General features: G+C 43.2%; 1 long non-coding RNA gene across 1 annotated transcript; it reads right to left on the bottom strand.

The window, feature by feature from the left end:
- Positions 1 to 10,740: 10,740 nt before the first annotated feature.
- Positions 10,741 to 17,413, bottom strand: LOC139041705 (uncharacterized). Its single transcript, XR_011497421.1, has 3 exons — positions 16,784 to 17,413; positions 13,403 to 13,606; positions 10,741 to 11,682 (listed from the first exon to the last, which is right to left on the bottom strand). It is a non-coding gene; the product is annotated as an uncharacterized lncRNA (long non-coding RNA).
- Between the last annotated feature and the right edge of the window lie 6,360 nt (positions 17,414 to 23,773).

Raw genomic sequence — 23,773 nt, 5'->3', positions numbered from 1 at the left:
AAGGAAATAAAGAATGCAGGATGCCAGTTCGATTCAGCTTTCTCTGTATGTGTGTGTGAAAGAGAAAGAGAGAGAAATGCATGGATCCCTCTTCAGCTAGTGAACAAACAGATGGTTTTTCCCTGCCTTACTCATGGGCAAATACATTGGGGTTGTGAATGGTCAAGCAGCTTGCTAAAGTCCTTGTGAGCCCCTGGGGTAAACCGTACTCTGTCCTCAAATTTGGAGAAAGCACAAATTGCAGGCACAGGAACAGAGTGCATTTATCACCATATCAACATGGGCAGCACAGTTCTAAGCATTTTCATAGACCTGATTCTGTTCGATCCCATAATTCGTCCCTGGGTGGACAAGGCAGGCATTTTTCATTTTTTTCTTCTCTCCACAGATGAGGAGACCGAGATGCAGAGAGTTTGGGTATCTGGCCAAGGCTCTGACCTACCGTTTGGCAGAATGCTGTTCTCACCTCCTTTATAGCTTACAAACCCATGAAACAGCTTCTCCAGGAAACTCAGGCTACTTGAAAGGTGGCATCTCATCTCGAGTAGCTGCTGTGATCCCAGGGGGCCCATCCTGAAGGCAAAGAATGGACTTGACCAGCCCCCAGAGAGGGTCAACTCAACAGAGACAAAGCTTTGACCCAAGGTGTGCTGGCTTTAAGGGAACAAACCCCAGACCTTGGACCATGGGGAATGACTTTCTTACTGGGCTCAGCAGCCCCCTCTCAGCTCTTACTCAGTCCCACCATTTTGAGCATCTACTGTGTGCCAGGCACCAGAAAGAGAGCAGTGCCCCAAGCAGGCAAAACTCTGTGTCCTCCTGGAATTCACATCCGAATGGCGGAGGACCCAGGATTGTTAAGTAAAAGTGTGGACTGTAACATGGTGATGAGTGCTGTGGAGAGAGAGAGAGCAAGGAAGAGGGACAGGGAAGAGCAGGAGTTGCAGTTCTGAACAGAGAGGCAGGAGCGTGCGTTGCCATGCAGTAAAGATGCGAAGACAGTGAAGGGTGAGCCAGGCAGGTGCCTGGGGCAGAACATTCCAGGTAGAAGGAACAACAAGGAGGTCATGTGGCTGGGACAGCGGGATGAGGGCCAAGGAGGTGGAGTGGGGCAGAGAAAAGTGCCATTACCTGCCAGGAGTTTAAGATAAACAAATTTAAATTAGGTCATATTTTACTAACTCAAAGTAAGGACTAAAGCTCTTGAGTGTTCATGTAAATAAATTATTTACTAAAATCCACACTTGAAAATATACAAATTAAAGGGAGAAATATCAGGTGCTCCAACATTTCTCGATCGTGTACGGCAGTTGAACAAAAGTCCGTTTGGAGCAGCTGACAGCTGCTCCTCTGTCTGGAGGAACACTGAGGTTTCAGAAGAGTTAAAGTAATAAAAATGCACGTTTTCCTTTTTCAGTGTGAGTGAGTCTGGGTTTGTCTTGGTTCTCACTGCCTTTGAGATTATTTGGCGCTTTTCCACTCCCTCGCCTCTCTCCTGTTTTTCTTACAGAACTGTGAGCTCCTTGCATCAGGGTCCAGGAGTTGCTCATCTGCATACCCTCGGCATACAGTGAGTACTCAGGACGTATTTGTTGAAAACAAAGTTACTGGTGACTGGCTGACTAATCAACTGAGGGGGTGAATGAATGAATGAAGCTCAGTCTCTTCTCTTAAGAAGCTCCGCATGGGATGGAGAAGGCAGATATTCGCACAGATCAGGAAGAACACAGTGTGTGATCGTTAGGACAGACCACTTGCTGTAGGCAGGAGTTTTGATTGGAAGGTGAATCCGAAGACCTCCCAGGGACCAAGATGGTTTTAAGAGGATCAACTTCAGATGTTCCAGTTCCACACTGACTGAAAAATGGCTGTGACAGTGTAGAGCCATCACTTTCCTCAACTCCTCATTCACTTTGATGAGTTTCACCTTGGGGTGTTATGCAGGGGCGTAAAAGTCTTTAGGGCAATAAAGTTATGATTCAACATATTGGTGTTGGAAAATCTTCTGCAACTGGACACCGCTGACCTGCAGAGAGCCTAGTGTCTTTCTGTTACAGGCTGAGCCCTCTGGGAGCAGAAGCTGAGACCGAGGTTGGGGTGCCAGCTGTTTATTAGGGATTGATACCTGCTAAAGGAAAGGGGAGGAAGCAGAATTGGGCAGAAGTCAAATGGAGATGAAGGCCCGACAGGGGCGCGGCCAGCCCGTGGAGAGCTCTGAAACAAGCACAGCCCGCCAGAGTGGCCCTCACGGGGCAGGAAGGGCAGACCAGGCCGGCCGCCCTGAAGCTGAGGCTGGCCCAGAAGGAGTTGACAGTTGGAGGCTATCTGCCTGCCTCACTCGCCACCGCTGGGCAGCCAGGGCTTCCATGGAAGAGATCTTCTTGGCACGTCTTTGTGTCTACCACACTTTTCCTGTGCTGTATGCAGTTCTGCTAAGGGTGTATTTTGCTAAAGGAAGTATTTTGGCCTGTGTTGGGGGGTTCTGAATTCAGATATTTTGTAAAGTGAGGAAAGTGGGGGTGATGAGGATTTCCATTCAGTAATCTTCTTCCATCCCCTAAGTAATGTCAAAGAACACATTCTTCCTAAAGAAAGAGTCCACAAACACGAAGTAAAGAGGGCACCAATAAGCAATTACAAAAGCCTATTTCATCCAGGTAATCAGTTCTCAGCGTGGTGCTGTGTCTTCTCAATCTCTAAGACAAGTAGCTTGTCTACCAACTATTTGCCTGTATATTTATATCTCGCCTCAGAATTAGAATTCAGAAGTAAGATGGTTGGGTAAGGATGCATATTAACACATTTCTTTGAAACTGAAGTCAGTTGGTTTTTAAGTGAAACTGAATCTGGTTTGGCTGCTCGTCTTGACAATGTGGATCTCTTTGCCAGACGGGTTATATGGCAGGCATTTCCATGAACCAAAACGAGCTAAATCTGAACATCCAAGCTTTTGATGAAAGTATATTTAAAGCATATGATGAGATAAAATAATTTTGCTAAAAATTATATGGGCTGGTGGGGGGCAGGGAATGAGGAGTAACTGCTGATGGTACAAGATTTCTTATCGGGGTGATGAAAATGTTCTGGAATTAGATAGTGGTGATGGCTGCATAACTTTGTGAAAATACTAAAACCCACTAAACTGTACACTTTAAAGGGGCAAAATTTTTTGATATGTGAATTATGCTTCAATTTAAAAAGCGAAAAAAAAATGTTTGCAAAGTTGCATTAAAATAACAAGTATTTTAATTTTCCCAAACTTTCGGTTTAGACAAGGGGCCCCTGAGTAACTGAGTAGCAGGTGTAATTCACAGTCATCTGAGAAGGTTTGGGACAGTCTTTTTGGTATATTTCCGAGAGTTAGGAAAGTGAATGAGTAATGACCGGGTAACAAGCGTGTTCTCAGGCTCACGGTCTCTAATTCTTTTCTTTCAACAAAATTGAAGGAGGAGCAAATTGATCTGTCAGCTGATAGGTTATTACTAATTTTTGATAGAAGATTGTTATGCAATTTTTGGCATCATAAAACTCTTTGCATTCACATCTTGTGTTTGGGAGAAGAAAGTTTCTCGGAGTTTTCTCTCTAAAAATGTAAAATAGAAGTAGAGCGGATTCTGAACACTATCTCATTCTAGCAACAATTAATTTTCATCGATGGATGCATGCGCCGATTGAAAACAAAGTGCCATTTCAATCCTTTAAGAGGTGGATTTTTAATAAAATTTACCCTTTATGTTTAATGATTATTTAGGAAAATTTATAATATATTTATATTGTTTTGATCAATTGTATTCTGATGATTATTGTAATTATAACCTGGTCTGGGAAAAGCTGCTTAAAACTTACAGATTTATAGTGACAATGAAATTAAAATTTCGATGTATTTATGAAAAAAACTTTCAAACATAAAGCTATATGACAATTGCTAAAGATTACAAAGAGTAAATGGAGTGGAAATAGGCGTTCAAGGAGAAAATTACACAATTAGTTGATAAAGAAGACTTTTCGCAGATTTTTTAAATTGATAATGGTGGGTATAGAATTGCCCTGATGCTTAGATTTCATTGGCAATGAGTAAAAGAGTGGTGTAGTAGTTTCATTTTAAAATGCTAATATTTGCAATACCAAGGAAATGACATCCTCTGCCACTATTTAAATTAACAGTAAAAGTTTTTTTTTATGTCATCTTAAAACTGTGCGAGAGGGTATATGGATTTTCAAACCACTTCCAGGGAGCATGCAGACCGAAACCTCAGGAAGCTGCTGCACTTGGGGGCTGGAGCAGGGGGGACTGGATCTGCGTGGATGGGTGGAACTTTACGGAGGAGGTGATCGTGAGCTGGGCTTTGACAGATGGAGAAAGGTGTCTGCCAGGCGGAGGAGGGCCCTCGGCAGCTGCCAGCCTGGGGAGGCTGATGTTTTAGGGGCACCATGCCAGCTCTTGGCATTCTCACTAGTGTGCCCATTCTCGTAACCTTGAGCCTCATGAATGTGGCAACTCATGCCTCGGCCATTTTGTAGAGACCTGAGTGCAAGAAGCAGCTAAGTGGTGGGTCAGTAATTCAGCCTCAAGGTGACCTGGCTGCTTGGTGACCCCTGGCAGATGCGCTAAGTAGTGCTCTCTGCTTCCTCTTCCCGTTGGTCACTTTGTAGCACCTTTGTCACTGTTCAGCTGCACCCTGAATTAACCTGGCTTCGAACCCCACTCCCTTCCCTTGCTCCCAAGTGCAGTCTTAGAGATCACAACGTGCCACTAGGACAGCCTGCTCATGCTCAGCCTTCCAAAACTCAGGCTGGCATTTTCCATAGCTGCGATTGATCCATGGGGTCAATACAAGACAGGATTTGAAAAGTGGGCAAGAATAAGCTCGCAGAGAACAGAAGCAGTCTTTGGCTTTTGCTGTCTTAGTGGGAAGGGAAATCTTTGGTAAAGTTGGGGGTGGGGCGGGTCTTGGACTGGAGGATTTCCAATTAGCTTGAAAAGAAACTAGGCTTTTTCACCCTCTAAGCAGAGTTCAGAAGTCTGCAGATGTCTTTGGGGGAAGAAAATTTGTACTGCAGACCTCAAAATTGTGTTTGTGTCGAACGGGGAGCCACAAAGCAGGTATGAGATTCTGAAAGTTCTCACACTTCTCAAAAATGCTACAATGAGAGCCTGTCCAGGGCAGCTTTCCTTGGGGAGGAGACTGGCTCTGGGGCAGGGTCCACCCAGAGAAGAACCTCAGAGGCCCTGCCCGCCCCGCACGCTCAGCTTGGATTCTGCTTTTATGCATATTTATTTTAAAGTGTGTATACAGATGTGTGGGTTTTCTGGAAGGGATCTGAGAGGAGGGAAGCAAATGCGGCTGTGCAGAATGTTTTGAGCCGCAGCCATCGAGACCCAGAGGAAACGAGTTTACTTTTTCAAGCTTGCCCAGATGGGCCGTGCGTGTGGGTTGTTAGCTCTGGCACCGGCCACCAGGCTCTGTAAACACTGCGTGGCTTCTCCCCCAGGACGTGTGTTGACTGTCATGCCTTACTGCCTAACTGGCTCTTGCCGAGGAGCCACAGGCCGCTTCTTCCTGGTGTCTGTTGTTCTGGGGGGAAGCCTTGGGCATGGCGATGAGTGTCAGGTTATTTGGTTCTGTCCTTTAACGTCCGTTTGCTCATTTCCCAGTGGACCAATCTAACAGCTCAGAGGGTCTTGCCCTCTCTTCAGAGCACCTTGATGGCATCTGACCTCTGCATCTTTCAGGATGGAAGGGCAAGTTTAATTCGCTGCTTTAAGTCAGGTCTCGAAAAGACCATGGGAGCCCTCTCACCCTCCAGCCGTTTCCTCCAGCACCCCCTCCTCACAATCACTCTTTTTGTTCCTTTCCGGGTTCCGCTTTTATTTCCCCTCTGGATGAGTGCATTTTTTTCTGCTCTTTTCATTCCAGCCACCAGATATGGCTGTGTGTAGGGGCGACACACGTGCACGCCGAGTTAAGTCAGCATGGACGGGTGCCAGGTGCCAGGCTCCACCACCAACAAATCACACCCTCTCCACAGCCCCACTACAGCCCTTCTGAGACTTGTGTCTATAAATTGTGCCATGACAAGTCGCCTGGAAACTTCCTTTGCTGCTGGCAGCTCCACACCCATGCATTTCCTTTTTCCTGTAAAAAAAATCCATTCCCAGCTCCAACTCAAGACAGAAGGTCAGTTATATCGACACCTACTGCACACAGACGCTGTATTTTCAGGAAAATACATTCACCCTTGAAATCTTTCACCACGGGTCCCTTCCCCTCCCCTAGTCCCTGTCTAACCCCCTCCTCCCCGACCCCCTCAGTAGCAGTCAACCTGAAGGCCTGTCCTACAGCTACACACCCCACCTCCAGGAGGCTGTGTTCTTTGAGAAATTTTTCCAGTGGTAGTGAGGGGCTCCCCAGAGGCACCCATGAATTCTCCAGGCAGCAGGGGAAGGTCATTGAGAGAGACGCCTGGGGTCAGGAGTTGGCACTTTGAAACAGAGTTCCTTGGTGCATGGCAGAGTTTCTGCTTAGCTGATGATCTTGGGCAGCATTTCTCTCTTCCCTGCCTGCCTTTCCCCGTTTGTTACTCTCCAATAGGAGGGTAATAATTTCCCAGGAGGAAATGTACATACAGGCCCCTTGTAAGTTTCCATTGTTGGGATGTTTTATGGGATGGTGCTCTCTTCTTTATGATCGGGCCAAGGGACCCTTTTCTGACTTTCCATGGATGTTAATCTGTCTCCAGAAGCCTTGGGTTAAAATCAAATATATTAAGTGAGGGAGGAGGTGGAGTGGACATTTGTTGTTTTTGCTGCTCCCCATTCATGCTAATAGCACCCCATTTCCTTTCCAGGAAATTACCTCATCCTCATTCTGTGCATTCCAGAGAATTAGCTCACCCGCATTGGGAGACTGTCAATCAAGTCTCCCTAGCCGGGCGGTGGGCTTATTATCCAAGCTGGGCCGACTGGATTCTCCCTTTTAGGTGTTGAATCTGGATCAGCATCAGAAGTGCAGAGATGTGTTAGAGCTGACACATGCCAACAGGCTCCCTCACCCGACAGGCATGGTGCCTGCCTCGAAGACCCCCAGGGACACCCCGGTTCCTGTTCATTCTAGCCTGGGTGGACTGAGCAAGACTGAAGTTAATGTTTGCTGTGAGCCTGGTGCTAAATTAGAAGGAAATTGAGTTCTTCTTACCCTACATGAATTGGTGAACTGAGGGACCAAACCATGGGGTGTCCAGCATCATGCTGAGGATAACGAGTTAATCCACAAATACCGATGGACTGATGGAGAGTGTGAACTCTTCCTCCATAACGGAGTGCTGAATTCCAGCATCGCCAAACATGCATGACTTTCTGCATTTGGGTCAAATAAGGAGAGGTATGCACCTCTTCTTTCTGCTCTTCTCCTTCCTTTCGCTCTTTTTCTTTTTGGTTTCTTTCTTTTAGTGGGCAAAGATAGACCTTTTGTTATTGAAGCCAGTTCAAGCTCTGTCTCTTACTTTATCTGTTTAACCAAGTTAAGGGTCTCTCTTTATATCTGAATGAGCAGGAATTCAGCTTCCAAAACTGAAATCTGAACTTGTTGTTATTCTGGAGCAGCTTCTCTGGATTCAAGGCTGTTGCTAAAACTGTGTGGAACCAGTTTAACAAAACAAGCTGAAGGACCAAAGTCATTGCTCTTACTTCCACCACCTGTGAGGGGTAGGATGGTTTTCTTGTAATCACGCACAAATCTTCCTTTGTTCCACCTCGTCTTTGGAAAGACACTTTTACTTTCAAAACAACTTTTCACTGCCAAAGCTCACAGGCAACCTTGATGTGAACTGCGCTTTCCTCAGCAGAATTGCACAGGGCTTACCTGTTAAAGTTCCAACACTGAAAGGAAACTGAGGTAACCATGTGGATTTTCCAATGGAGGGAGCCTCTTTCCAGGTAGATTCCAAAGACCTGGAAGTCTGAGTCACACAATCCCAGAGAAAAGATGGTCATTGTCTCAGGACCTCGGAATAACAGTTATAGTTGATCTTTTTCCTGTGCAGGTGGGATAGCTTCACCTTCCTGGAGCTCAGCCTGTGGCTACTGAAAGGTCTATGGGTAAATTTTTAGTAGTCTTTCCAATTTCTCTTTTGTACTGGTCACAGTAATTAGTGCTAGCTGCTGTAACAAATAGTCTCCAAATTCCAGTGACTTCATACAAGTTCATTTCTCCTTCACGCCAAGTCTGCTGAGAGCTGGATGGTGCCCCCGGCAGCTTTCCTCCCAGCAGGGACTCTCGGATCACTGTGCGGCTTTGCTGTCTGAGCCAAATGCTTATCGTCATGTGGACAGAGGAGAGAGGGGACAAGGAGCACCAGATACTTGACCACTTCAACCAGAAGTGCTATTCCATTGGCCCAAACTAGTTATGTGGTCAACATAACTGCAAAGGGATCTGGGAAATATGAAAATGCATGTGGATATTGGTGAGTACTAAGTCACTCTGCAATGCCTTAAATTCTGCAATAAACATCCCTCTCAACTTCTGGTGAAACTTACCCCCTACAAAAAAAGTCTTTTAGGAATGGTTTGAAACCTACTCACTACTAGGGTAGAGTGACATGCCCTCTTCCTCCGGAATATGATATTTTAGGCAGGCTAAACCTTTTAACCTAAAGGAGGATGAGGGAGAGGTCTTTTGCTGGGTGATGTTGGAGTTTTCTTAATTTCCATGTCCCTGAAATTTAGGTGAATGTGTGTAAGAACGGCCTTGCTGTTGGCTCAGTACTGCACACGGTCCCCAGGCTCAACCCTTGCTTGAACAGCCGTCACTCTTAGAAGAAATAAATGTAGAAAGAATTTTCACTGACAATACCCATGTTAAATGAGGAAAGAACTGTTTAGGCCTTGATCCCTTTTGGCCCAGTGCTTGCCTCATTGGTTTTTAATTTTCTGGTCAGACTTATGCTTGGGGCTTTTCAGCTTGGGGATGGTTTCCATTGGGTGGTTCTGTCATCTGGTAGGTCACCCTGGAACTTTATCCTTTGTGCTCTGATTTAGAACAGAAACAAGCTAAAGAACGAAGAAGGGAAAAAAGTCTGCTTGACTCACAATTATAATGTGAACCAGTAATGAAACTCTAAATTCAGTGTGTGGGAAAAAACATTGCTCTCTGTCCATCTATCTCCTGGTTCTAATTTCCAAGAGCCAAGAAAAGAGCTTGCGAGAATGAGGAGGAAATAATAAAATCGTGAGGAACTTGGGAGACATAATCAAAGGGAAGCTAAACTCGAGATGAAGACATCAGGCCAGTGGTGCAAATGGAAGGCCTGGAGGCCAGCTCCCATCACCTTTTGTATTTTGATTGGCTTCTGGTTGGTGAGTCCACACAGTGTTGGGTGGAAAACCTGAATTATTCAATATTTAAATACTTAGATATTTCACATAAAAAGCCAGATTCTGGCCTTCTCTTGAAAAATCAGAATAAGCTTATATCCCAGTAGAGCAATAATTGGCCCAAACTAGGCAGTGGCTCTCTCCTTCAGACAGGACAGTTGTCCTCTTTCAGTTGACTGAGATACCACCATTCCTTATTGCACCCCCAACACTAAGCCCAGATGTCACTCCTCTTTGTCTATGGCCCGCTTTTTCTTAGAGAGTTTCAGTCAATCACACCTCACTGCCTAGGCTCTGTGGGTATTTGAGTTCATAATCCCTGACTGAAGGGGCTTCTATGCTTTAAAAGTTGCTGAAAGGCATTTAAGACAATGAAGGACTGGTGGTGACAGATATTTGAATACAAATGAAGAAAAAGAGGAATAAGGACCTTGAAGGCAATGGGAAAAAAACTCAGGGAGTCCAACTGATTACCAGAATTAGTGCTTCTTAATAGTTATGTATCAGGATGACAAAATGGGACTCTTACTGTCTCCGTTGTGACTGAAGCTCAAAGGCCTAGGATAGATGATACAGTATATGCTGGGTATCACTATGCTATAGGTGAGGGGCTGGACCAGGTCTGGGCCAGACTTGTGAAATGGGCAGGCAATCAGGTAAAGGAGGGGAATGGAGGTGGCGAGTATTGATGACTTGTTTGAGGAGTTTTGCTGAGCAGGGGAGCAGAGAAAATGGAGGCAATAATTGGAAAAGATGAGATAAAAGTTTGCTTGTTTGTTTTTTAAGCTGAGAGATAGTCCATCATTTGTTTATTAATTGGAATGATTCAATAGAAAGAGGAGACTGATGATACTGTAAGGAGGGTGTCAACTGCAGGTGTGGGGTCTTCGAGTCAGTGAGAGGACATGGGGTAAGCTGTAAGGTAGAAGCACAGATGATCCATACATCAGAACAAGAAAGAAGGCAGAATAGAAGGAACACAGGCAGTGAGGCTGCTAGATGTAGATGCTTAGGTGTGGAATGGTCTTTGATAATTATAGTCCCAGTAGTCTTCTTTTTAACTATTGGTAATAAGCTTACTGAAATTTGCTTAAATTTAATTTACTACACCTTATTTTCATATAAGGTTGTGTCAGCTGTTCACTGCAGAAAGGCACCTGGCAAAAGGGATGAAATGGGACAAAAGCCTAGCCCAGGCTCTCTGCTCACAGGTAGTGTGCACTGATGTGGGGCTAAAGCTCCCTGGAATAAGAGATATCCTTTATTTTTTCTTCTAGTTTGCGCTCTAGGGGAAGAAGAAATTTTCCTCTACTCTTCTAGGTTCTTTTGGCTGGCCTAAGAATTAATTGACATGAAACAGAATAACAGGAGAAAATCAAACCAAGTTTAATAACATGTACACATGGAAGAAACCCAGGAAAACTGAGTAACTTGCCAAAATGTCACCATCTCCAGCTAAAAACAAAAGAGGATGTTAGGGGTGGTGGTTTGGGACTTCAAAGGAGAGGAAGGAAATTCACATGGAGATGGAAAAGCAAATGTTTGGTAAAGAAATGTTTGCCATGCCTTGCAGAACAATGGGACATGAGGAGGGCTTTGATCAAAGGAGACTTGCTGGGTTCCTCCCTGTCTATCACACCTAGTTCATATTATACTATAGTTATCTGTGGTGATGACTCCTTTCTGGAACAGGCCTTCTATCTTAAATTCTTTTAGGCAGTTAGGCAGGAATTCTTCCTGAGTCTTTTGTTCTCATAAATAATCAAGCCTAATAAACACATTTTGGGGTGGCAAATTCTGCTTGCCTACAGTCCAAATTTTGAAACCTCTCCAAGGAGTTCGCAGTCCGAAAGCTGAGTTGGCAGATTGTTCCATCTCATTGAACCAGTCTCTTAGTCCTGACAATAGGTCAGTCCGGTTAAAATCATTTCAGTAGGCAGTGATGCGGGTAGGCTCCCAAACTTAGGCCTATATTGTGTTAGCAAGCAATCAGGTATTTAATAATCGGCATTTCTATGAAACAAAACAGAAATAAAGGTTAACGGTTGGAACAGGTTATAAACTAGTTTCTGAGCCCAAGGGGCAGCCAGTCAAGAAGATTCTTAGATGTTAGAGTCAAAGCGTCTTTTGCAGTTTGAAATGTCTTTGATGATGTGATCAGGTGTTCAGGTAACATTCTGGGTGGGTTATACAGCAACTGGCATGAAGATGATGCTGTGAAACATGGGTTGTTGTGGGACTCTCTCAAGTGTACTCCAAGTTGTTCAGCTTCAGTTTGCAGGGCTTTAGGAAAAGGGTGGCTTTAACTTTCAATGATTCCAAGTCAAAAATGGAAAAAAAAAAAAAGAAGGAAAAAAACGAAGGAAAATTAAATTCTAGTCTTACTTAAACACATTATTGATATTAAAGCTTAATTTTAAAACGCTTATGATAACAATTCAATTTTTAGCCGACTTGACTACACAAAGTAAATTTTTCTCTCTTCACCCTTTCATGTAAATTTAGTTTCGTCCTTCATAACCAGTGGTTCTAGTTTAGACAAATTACTCTCATTTTCCTTAACAAACTGTATCTTCACATTAGAATTTTTAATCTTTAAAAATCTTAATTTCTAGTGAAAAATAAAGAGGTAAATAATTATGAACTGTCTTTTATATTAGCATTCTTGGGCTCAGCAAATTTATAAATACTTTTCATAATTTCTAGAAACATATGCTACTTTGTAGTACAAGCTTTCAAGACATGTTTACTAACAGAGCCAAACATCTTTTAGTTTTTCTATAATAAGACAGAAGTAGGTAAACTTAGACTTGTTTAGCAATTAATGTTTCAGTATTTTATCCTATTCGAAAATTATCTAGATATTCAACGAATTTTCCATAATTTAATTTAACTTAGCAAAATTTTAAGCTTTCAAGTTACCAAAAAGATTTTGGAAGTTATTTTTAAGTACACATACCATAAAACGTAATTATTGCGAAAACGTTTACCTATAGACTCTTATTTACATCTATCTAAATCACTTGCTCTCATCAATTGTATTTAGATTATCCAAGAAAACTTCATGAGACGTTAGACAAAATAAGGTATCATTCTAAGTTATTATTTTAGCTGACAAATTTTGTAACAGAGATAACATGAACTTATTTGACTAACAAACCCAGGTAGAATAAAAGTTGTTTATTGTCGTTATATTCAGTGTCGATAAGTGTAAAGACATGTCTCTTTTAATTAAATCAACAAATTTAAACTAGCTTTTATTTATCAAAGATTATTTTGTATCATGTTAACTTGAAAAACATTTCGGTTGTTTTCTGTTGTATTTCTGAGAACTTGACAATGCACAAATCTTACAAGTGCTTTGACCTTTAACCCAATTAAATAGAATTGTTAAGTTTGGTAATCCCATCCGGTGGTAGAAAAATATCTCACATTTACAACATGTATATATTACATAGACATACATGAACACAAACAGAGACCCTGTAGCTTTCACTAGATTTTTGCTATGAATCAGGTACAGCACCAAACTCACTAATTTATAAAAGAATAGTTGGATCCAAATTTTGTTTTAGCACTTGGAAAGAGTTCAATTCACCTGCTGAAACTTTTCATTAATATTTGTGGAGAGGATATTTAAAATTTTTTTATTTGCCAAATTTCTAATTACTTCCTCCCTCCCCTTTATTTTCAGCTTCTACTGATTAAGCTAACTGGCCTCAGTCTCAGGGGATTTCAGATTTTGTAGAGATTTACAGGACAAAGATAGCTGCTTTGAATTCTTCAAATACTTGGGTTGTAGCCTGAATGATATCAAAAGACTGATCTGCTCACCTAATTACATTTTCTTTAATTTGCTTCTTTATATCAGGGAGATTGCTAACTAAAAGTTAAATCAATTATGTTGTGAAAATCAGTTATGTTCTAGAACTTCAGGAGAATGTACCACATCTTTAACAAGGTTGCACAAAGTGCTTAACAAAGGCCCTCTTTCTGAGTGTACAATTCAACCTCGCAACAACTTACCTTGTGGGGGTGCTTCCATTATCCTTCTTATTAGCTCCGGAATATCAGCCTCCAGTTTCCACCTCACACTCTGTGGGCTCAGGCAACCCTGCTGACCCCCTTTAACATGTTTAATTAACATTGCCTGAAGGGCAGGCTTATATGCCTTCTGTTTTACAATATCAGCCAGAGGAAACGTTCCCCAGTGAGACACAATGTCCATCCCTATAATACAATCAGACAAAAGAGATGCAATCACTTCACGTAAAGCCGGTCCAAATATACCATTCCTCATACAAACCTTCATCTTAATTCCATCAACTCTTATATCTCTAACCATAGCTTCCATTAGGACCCCATCAACAAGTCTTGGTTGTATAATACTGGGTAGGGGAAGCATTCCTGGCCAGACATAACATCCATTCCCATAAAACACTCAGGCAAAGTTGACATAACCTCTTTATATAATATTTGCACAAACATTCCAACCTTTATAATCCTATCAACCCTTATACTTTTAAGTTTTCTCCATCTAATTGTAGGCTGAGTCAAGGTCTCACCAATGGGATTTGGTACCATACTTCATGGGGTTCCCACATCAAGGAGTCCCAGAGATTTTGCCTCTCCATCTCTTGATTAACTGGCCTGTTGCCCCAAGTTGTTGTTGGTAAAGTTTCTCATTGTAATTTCTGCCATTCAGCCTTTGTTTTTTTTTTAAAGATTGGCCCTGGGCTAACATCTGCTACCAATCTTCTTTTTTTCTTCTTCTTCTTCTCCCCAAAGCCCCCCAGTACATAGTTGTATATTCTAGCTGTAGGTCCTTCTGGTTGTGCTATGTGGGACGTCACCTCAGCGTGGCCTGATGAGTGGTGCTATGTCCATGCCCAGGATCTGGACCAGTGAAACCCTGGGCCACTGAAGTGGAGTGCATGACCTTAACCACTCAGGCACGGGGCCGGCCCCGCCTTTCAGCCTTTTAAATTTCTCCAAACTGGGGTAAATAGAGTGGACTTGTTTAGGGCCCTTTAATGTTGGGGGGACCAGTAGGGGTCCTTTTGGCCCACCCAACCTTTGGTAGTGCTGTATTAAGAACTTTGTTTTAGCCCCATCAATGTCCATTTTATTTATCTCATTTTTTTAAATAAAGATTGGCACCTGAGCCAACAACTGTTGCCAATCTTCTTTTTTTTTCCTGCTTTTTTCTCCCCAAATCTCCCCAGTATATATTTGTATATCCTAGTTGTGGGTCCCTCTAATTGTGGCATGTGGGACACCACCTCAACATGGCCTAATGAGTGGTGCTGTGTCCGTGCCCTGGATCCGAACGCTGGGCCGCCAAAGGGGAGTGCGTGAGCTTAACCACTCGGCCATGGGGCTGGCCCCATCTCATTTTTTTAAAAGTTAATTTTTATTGAGTTTATGATAGTTTACAATCTTGTGAAATTTCAGTTGTACATTATCGTTTGTCAGTCATGTTGTAGGTGCACCCCTTCATCCTTTGTGATGATCCCCCAATCCCCCTTTCCCCTGGTAGCCACTAATCCGTCCTCTTTGTCTACATGTTTAACTTCCTCATATGAGTGGAGTCATATAGAGATTGTCTTTCTCTATCTGGCTTATTTCACTTAACATAATTCCCTGAAGGTCAATCCATATTGTTGTGAACATGGGACGATTTTATTCTTTTTTATGGCTGAGTAGTATTCCTATATATGTATATTCCTGTATATATATACCATATCTTCTTTATCCAATCATCAGTTGAAGGGCACTGGGGTTGCTTCCACATCTTGGCTATTGTAAATAATGCTGCAATGAACATAGGGGTGCATGGGACTTTTGGAATTGCTGACTTCAAGTTCTTTGGATAGATACCCAGTAGTGCGATGGCTGGGTCATATGGTATTTCTATTTTTAATTTTTTGAGAAATCTTCATACTGTTTTCCATAGTGGCTGCACCAGTTTGCATCCCCACCAGCAGTGTATGAGGGTTCCTTTTTCTCCACAACCTCTCCAACATTTGTTACTTTTTGTTTTGGTTATTTTTGCCATTCTAGTGAGTGTAAGGTGATATCTTAGTGTAGTTTTGATTTGCATTTTCCTGATGATTAGCGATGATGAACATCTTTTCATGTGCCTATTGGCCATCCATATATCTCTTTGGAGAAATGTCTGTTCATGTCTCCTGACGATTTGATCGGGTTGTTTGACTTTTTGTTGTTGAGTTGTGTGAGTTCTTTATATATTATGGAGATTAACCCTTTGTTGGATATATGACTTGCAAATATTTTTCACAATTAGTGGGTTTTTAAAAAATTTATCTCATTTTTTTAACAACCATCTAAAGATTCCCATCTTTCTGGGGTGAGTCCTATGACTCTTCCTTTTCTGATTCCTCTGTTTTCCATCCTTTCAATACGTGCTTTATTTACCTTATTTTAAAATAACACTTTAAAAAATTTCCACCTTGTTGGGAGAGTCCTTTGACTCTTGTTTGGCTTCTTGGCTTCTTGGCTTCTTACCATTCCCTTGTTAATTAACCTAATGCTCTCATTAGCATCTGTAAGGTCCATGGGGGAAGAGCTGAGACCACAAATTCAATTAGTTCTTAAGCTAGTCATTATATTTCTTTGTATTCCACCTTTGTAATTCGATCTTTCCATAGGTACCAATAAAACAGCTGTTTATGATGAGGGCTCTCTAAAAAGATTTCCCAATTTAGAAGTTTTGCCAATTTAAATGATCCATCATCTAGCCATTGATGAGTAGGATCTTAATAGTGATTCAAACCAACAAGCCATTTATGGCTTAAGCATGGATGTAAGAGGCATCCCCAAAAGAGAGTACGCATAAAGCAGCCTTCACAAGATGCAGAAAGTTCACTCCCAAAAAGAGTCAAGAAAGCAAAGGCCTTTCTTGCACAGGTGGTAAGGATGCTCTGGTCTCCCACGGCAGGATGGGATGCCTCCAGTAACAAACCTACTAATTTGTGACACTGGGCAGGCACTATTGGAATGGGACTTTTCCAGCACTAACAAAGAAACAGAAGTTGAGATGACAAAGGCGCCTTATGGAGTGAGACTCCTATGACAGCTCTCATCTCCCCTGAGAGCTGGCACAGCCAGAGTCTATTTCAGAAGCCCAATCTATTTGACTGGCCACCAAAGTACACTCTAGTAAATGAGCCTTCCCTATGGTGGAGACCAAGGAGAATATTCTCACTAGTCTAAAAGCCAAGCTCTCAGGATATGGAACAAGACAGGAGGAAAAATCTCACTTGGCTTTTTTTTCTTATATGCACATTGACAGCTTTAGCTAAGCCTTGGGTCTCTTGGAGCCAAACTAATACCAGGAGTGATGTGCTGTGGGTTTGGGGATTTTGTGTTGTTTTTATACAGTACCTTGTTGCACGGAAATTTTCTTGAGGTTGGTGAGTGACCTGGTCTCCATCTAATCGTTCCATGTCCAACTTATCCTATCATGAGAGTCTTCTTGAGGTGGCGAGCACCCTAATGGCTCTTAAATGCTTGACCTGTGCCCACCAATTTTGTGACTTTGGCTTCCAGGATGTCCCTTAGCAATAGCTTTTCTCTCATGTCCATATTCTTCGCCTGTGTTCTGCCCGATGAATTTTCCTGTTAATGACAAACGGCACAAAAGCCAGAGACAAGGAAAAACAGTGACCGTCTCTGAGAAGAGAAGGATCAATAAAAACCAAAGAGCACTCTCAAATTTCCCAGAGTCGCTAAGTCCAAGAAACTAGTTTCACAAATTTTCTCCTGCTAATCTAAATTTTTAAAAGGAAAAAAACTCAACAGTCTTGTTTCCACTGGATCTTTCAAGCAGAGATTGGGAGACTGATGTGGCAAGACCTCTTGCCTCCTGCTGACTCTTGTCAGAGGTCCAGGGTCTCTCAGCTGCAGTGGTCTCGGAGTGAGCACATCCAGCCAGTGAAGTTTTACCGCATCCCCATCACCAACTGTAGGGGAGGAAGAAACTTTCCTCTGACCTTCTGAATTCTTCTGGCTGGTCTGAGAATTAAATTGACATGAGACAAAATAACAGGAGACAAATCAAACAAAGTTCAATAACATGTATACATGGAAGAAACCAGGAAAACTGAGTGACTTGCCAAAACGGCTAAAGCTACCACCTTAAATACTGGCTTCAGCTAAAGACAAAAGCGGATGTTAAGGATAGTGGTTTGGGACTCCAAAGGGGAGGAAGGGGATTCACATGGAGATGGAAAAGCTAATGTTTGGTAAACAAATGTTTGCCATGCCTCACAGAGGCAATGGGACACAGAGAGGACTTTGATCAAAGGGGCCTTGTTATGTTCCTCCCTGTCTACCACACCTAGTTCATATTATACTACAGTGATGTATGAATGATAACTCCTTCCTGGGAGGCCTTCTACCTTAAATCCTTTTAGGCAGTTAGGGGAAAGTCAAAGTTTTTTCCTGGGTCTTCTGTTCTCAAAAATAATCAAGCCAAATAGACACATTTTGGGATGGCAAATTCTGCTTCCCTACAGCACAAAGCCTGTAAGCACAGGCCAGAAGAGACCTTCCTTATTTTGTTCTCCAATTGTGCAATGTGAGTTAATCCTGTCTCAGAAATGGGAAGGTGAGATCCCTGAAGGAAGAGGCTGTCTCATATTCGTCATCACCTGTAGCATCTAGACTTGTGTGTAGTTTCTCCCAGTATGGCCCATGGAAAACCTTTATAATATATAAATAGATGTTCTATAAAAAGAAATCCATGCAAAATTTTTAAAAAATGGGGGAGAATCGGCACAGACAGTCAATCAGCATCACAAAGTGGCCTTGAGGGAAGTTGCATGCACACTCTAATTATGCGTTATTGGGCTGAGATGTGCTCACTCACACAGGAGAAGTTCGGTCCACTGTGGTTGTCCTGCTGAGGCTTTTGCTTGGGAAACTCCTCTTGGAGTTCTGTTGTGATGTTTCAGGGCACTTAGGTCCCCAGGGAAAAGAGGTTCACTGGCTAACCAGCATATTCCAAAAGGGTTTATGTTGTTTCCAGGAGTGAGGTTTTGGCCCTGGAGCAATCTGACTTAATATTTTCCTTTACCAGGAAGACAGTGCCTGTACGATTCCCTCCATCAATCTTGCTCCTGAAAATTATCCAAGAGTTCTTTCATTGCAATTTCTTTAGGCTTTAAACTCCTCCCAGATTTCCCTCAAAACCATTTTAACCCTTTTCATTTTGATTCTTTCTTCAAGAAAGAGCAGAACTGAAAAACCATGGATGGTCTAACAAGTGGATAGAATGCTGGTGAAAACCATGGGTACTGGTGTGAGGCCAACTTGAATTTTAATTCTTAGTTGTGTGGCCTTGGACGAGTAACTTAACCTCTCTGGGCCTCAGTTTCCTCATCAAAAAAGTGGAGGTGATGCCAGGATTGTTGTAAGCATAGAGAAAGTAAACATATATAAAGTAGTCAGGGCTTGGCCCATAGTAAGTGTTCAGAAAATGGTGGACATGTCATTGTCACCATCATCATCAACCTCATCATGATTCATTGATAATATCCTTGGTACAAAATTCTAATTGCAGGCAAATTGCAACTAGAATCCTGGAGGTTTCCAGACAGTTTGTGGTATTGCTACTCTCCCTCTTTCTATCTTAAAAAACTTTAGCTGCCCCCTCCCTCCAAAAGCCAGATAACTTTGGCCTCATGCTTTCTCTCTCATCATCTGATCCAGCTTGCCAAGATGGATCTTCCCAGCAGAATGTGAGAGCTCCTTGACAATCCATGTCAGAGAGGGACTTGGATAGACCATGTTCAGTGCCTAAGGCGTCTCAGAGTATGATCTGAGTCCTCTTATGTCCTGGGTATAAGCCTTTCTTCGTGTACCCTTGCCTGCTGCTCACACTCGCAGCATCGAAGATGCGGGAAGATCAATTAAGGGCCCACCTTTGAGAGCCTGTGATGCATCCTGCTTCATGGAGGCAAGAGAGGTCAGAGCTCCTGGACACAGGCAGGTTTGCCTGGTCTTGGGGCCCATGGACAGCCTCACTGGGTCATTTTTCTAATTCCTCTCAGTCTCGATTCTCCATACAGAGCTGCTGGCCTCAGTGAGAGTGCCCCAGGCCCCAGGCCCCAGAGCCGGCACTCGCCTTTGGAGAGAGCTGCATGTTCTCTGCAGGCCTTCGAGCTTCCCCAGAGCATTGCTTTGGCCAGTAGATCTTGTCTGAAATGTTCTCTCCAAGAGGCCCATTCCTTCACCCACAGTGGTGTGACATGGGCCACCACCTCATCTGGTTCCTAGCAATTGGAAATGTGAGTGTGTGCCTCCCAGCCAGCACACACAGACCGGGCCCGTCCCAACACGTTCCTGGAGAACTGGCACTCAGATCCCTTTTCTTGATACTTTGTTAACATGCTTCAAATGAGTGGGCAGGGCTTGACCTTAATTAAATGTCTCATTAATATCTGCCCATGGCCCAGCTCCAATTCCTGAGTGCTGGGTGTGAGAGGCATTTGCATAACACACGTGTCTACTCATACATATGGGCATCCCACCCCCATCACAACATGATGGTCCCCAGCACGTGATGAGCCTATTTGTTCAGCAGAGATGCTTTAAATAAATGAACGCAATAAACACTTCCTCTCCCAGCAGTACGTGCTCAGGTCACTTAGCAAGAAGGAGACGAGGTGAAAAGTTCCTGAGTTGAAAGTTAAGTCCAAGGCAAAGCCTATTCCCAACCTGTCTTTTTTTTTTTCTTTTACTCATGAATGTGGATTCAATTGATGAGGGTTCCCTTGGAAAGTATCTGGATATGTGGACCCAGAAACCCAGGTAAAGTACTTCCAGACCACTAAGGAAGATGGTTGTACACCAAAAGGATCTCATGGCGACATGGTTTGAGGTTACCATAAGCTTCAGAGCCTGAAGCTGGGCCTTTCCAAGCTGAGTTCCCAGGACCTGCATCCACATCACTGGGGAGTCCATCAAAATGCAGATTCTTGGGTCTCACTCCAGACCTCACAAATCGGAAGGTGCAGCACCTGGGAGTTCTCGTTTTTACAACGCTTCTCGGGAAATTTTAAACTACACACAAGTTTGAGACCTGTTGATCCAAAGGTTCTCAGTTAGAGGAGCTCATCAGAACCACCTTCAAAACTCTTTAAAAAAAACACAGACACAAAAAAATGTCTCTGGTCTCTACTGTATTGATATTGACTCAGCACATTTAGGGGTGGATCCCAGACATCCATATTTGGAAAAAGTTCCACTGTGATTCTAATTAAGAAGCACTCAGAGGGATCCCAATGTTTCACTAATTTTGGTTGGTGGGGATGGGAATTAATTGGGCAGGGTTGGGGGTTGGGAGTCCTTTAAAATGTAGGTTCCTGGGCCCCATCTCCAGATGGTGGTCAATCCGGGGGGTCCAGGTGGGACCGGGAATCCGTACTTTGACAGCCTGCTCCTCACATTCTGATGTGGCTGGTTCTCAAAGATAGGGACCCATTGAGGGCACTTGTGGACTCTACCCTCCATCTCCCCCCAGCTCCCGCCATCGTGAGGCTGCCTGAACCCCCAGGAACTTTGCTGCCACTCTGCCCCTCTCCCTCTTGGCAGCCTCGCACGTCGGCAATGGGAAGGCCCTGCCTGTAGGGGGCGAGTGCACTGCGGAGGCTCCCCCAGGGCATTCTCCAGAAGCATTTCCCGCCCTTCCTTTCACTTCTCTGAGATGAGTTTCATTTCTCTGAGATGATGATGATCAGTGCCAAAGAAATGTCTAGAACACAGATTCTGAATTTGGACAAAAATAGCTTAAAGCCCAAACAAGATTTTCTGAAGTTTGAAGCCCAAAGATTTTTACTGTTGTTATTGCATTAAAACAGCACCATAAAACCAGGTGTGGGCGTGAAAAGACGGAGGCCCCCTCTCTGATGCCTTTGTTGCTTCTGATCATTTAATATTTTCCAGATCCTAGAAACAGACGTGTTCATCATGAACAGTTCCTAATGCCTTCACCCCATCCTCAGACACCTAAGCAAAATGTAATTGTTGCTTTTTTCCTTTTTATGACAGTTTTTATTTTTTAATGATTTTTAGTTTTTGTCAAAGTAATATATGCACATACATTTGAAGGTCAAATTGTATGGTAAGGTTTATGACAAAAGAGCAGTCCTTCCTGGGAAATTTTCCTCATTGTATTTCCTTGTGAATTTCCTGTCAATGTGTTTTTTATTCTCCTTTGCTTTTCTTTTCTACAGGCCCTGAGCTAACGTCTGTGGCCATCTTCCTCTATTTTATATGTGGGACGCTGCCACAGCATGGCTTGATAAGTGGTGCTAGGTCCACACCCAGGAACTGAACCGGTGAACCCTGGGCCGCCAAAGTGGAGCATGAGAACTTAACCACTATACCACCAGGAGGTCACCCTATTCTCCTTCCTTGACCTCCTTTGCATGTTAATTCTCCTGGATTGATCTTGATTCTTTACCTTTTCTCTTCTATTGTTCAACTCTTTATCTTTACTCCTGTCAGAGAGATTACTTTGTCTTTATCGTCTAAACTTTTATTGACATTTTTACTTAGCTATCATATTTTCTAATTTTCAAAATGTCTTTTATTCATTTGCAGAGTGTCTTGGTATTGCTTTATGGATGCGGTATATCCTATTAGTTCTCTGAAGTCTGTGATTTCTGAAGTTTTTATTTTGCTCTCTAAATGCCTTTTGTTTCTTCCAAGGTCCTGAGAAGGACCCAGTCTCCTGAACTGGGGACCAGAGAGAGAAGTGATCACTTGTGTGTATTCTGGTTTTGGGGTGAGAGGAAGCTGGAGGTTTCACTGTTCAGAATGCAGACTTTTATGTAAAACTCCTGTTTTTAGTTCCACTTCGGACCCCTGCCTCCTCCCTGCCTGCGCCTGCGTTCAGGGCCTCTTTGGTTCCATTACTTAGACCCGTACTGCCCAGTACCATAGCCCCTCAGCACACATGGCCACTCAGCACTCTGAATGTGTCTGTTCCGGACTGAGGTGTGCTGCAAGTGTAAAGTACATACTGGATTTTGAAGACATTATGAAAAAAAAGTAAACTATCTCATTGCAAATTTTTAAAAATATTGATTACATATTGAAATGATAATATATTGGCTATACTGAGTTAAGTAAAATGTATTATTAGAATTAACTTTACCTCTCTTAATGTGGCTGCCGGAATATCTGAAGTCACATCGTGGCTTGCGTTTATTCCCATCTGACAGCACTGCTCCTCCCCGATTGTAGGGCTGGGGCTCTGTGGCAGCGCTGCTCCTGTTTCGGCTCCACATGTCGTGGGAGCTGTTGCTTCCAGTTCCTGTTCCTTTCTGGGCTCAGCATGACAAATCACTTGCTTCTCCTTGGTGTCCTCTGCAGGCTCTTGATTTCAGCTTCCTCTGCTCTGTTTAGGTCAGTTATCATCTCTCTATCTGCTTTCTATCTTCAAAAAATTGATTGACATATCTCCTCTCTCATTCTGTTAGTATTTATGAGTTTAATATTTTCCTTTACTGTCATTTTAGTAGAGTTTTGGAAGGGAATGATGATAAATGCATGCAGTCAATCTGCCATTTATAAGTTCTAATGGCCTCTTAAATCAAAATAAATTGTCAGCTTTAAAGCCCATGATAACTTCCCCTTTACCCTGAGGTCTCTGTGCTAGCCAGCTCCGGCTGCCATAGCAGAATCCCACAGACTGGGCGCCTTAAACAACAGGAACTCATTTCCCACGGTCGTGGAGGCTGGGAGTCCAAGGTCAAGGGGCTGGCTGATTTGGCTCCTGGTGAGGGCCCTCTTCCTGGCTTGCAGATGGCTGCCTTCTGGCTGTGCTCACACAGCGGAGAGAGAGGAAGCAAGTTCTCTGATGCCTCTTCTTACAAAGGCACTAATCCTGTCCTGAGAGCCCCACCCTCATGCCCTCATCTGGACCGAACTTCCTCCCAGAGGCCCATCTCCAAACACCATCACGTTAGGAATTAGGGCTTCAGCACGTGAATTGGAGGGCGCAATTCAGTCCGAAGCAGACTGCATTCTGGCTCACGTCCCTGTTTTAATCAAGAAAGTCTCCTGATCGTCCTTCACACAAATGTCACTTGCTCTGCACCCCCCTTGCCCACATGCTTGCCACCAGGATATTCACCTCAAAGTTTTTTTCATCTTTTTCATAGCAAAGCCTTGGTCCATCACCTTTAATATACTGCTTAAAGGCTTTTATCCAGAAACTGATAAGACAGTTTTAAAACTTATTTGGAAAAACAAAGGACCAAAAATAGCCTAAACCATCTTGAAAAAGAAGAACAAAGTTGGTGGACTCATACTACTTTACTTCACAACTTCAAGCAGATGGGTGTGGTATTGGTGACAGGCTAG

This window comes from Equus asinus, chromosome 23, assembly GCF_041296235.1.
Source record: "Equus asinus isolate D_3611 breed Donkey chromosome 23, EquAss-T2T_v2, whole genome shotgun sequence".
NCBI classification, from domain to species: Eukaryota; Metazoa; Chordata; class Mammalia; order Perissodactyla; family Equidae; genus Equus; species Equus asinus.
This window is presented reverse-complemented; position numbering and strand designations above follow the sequence as displayed.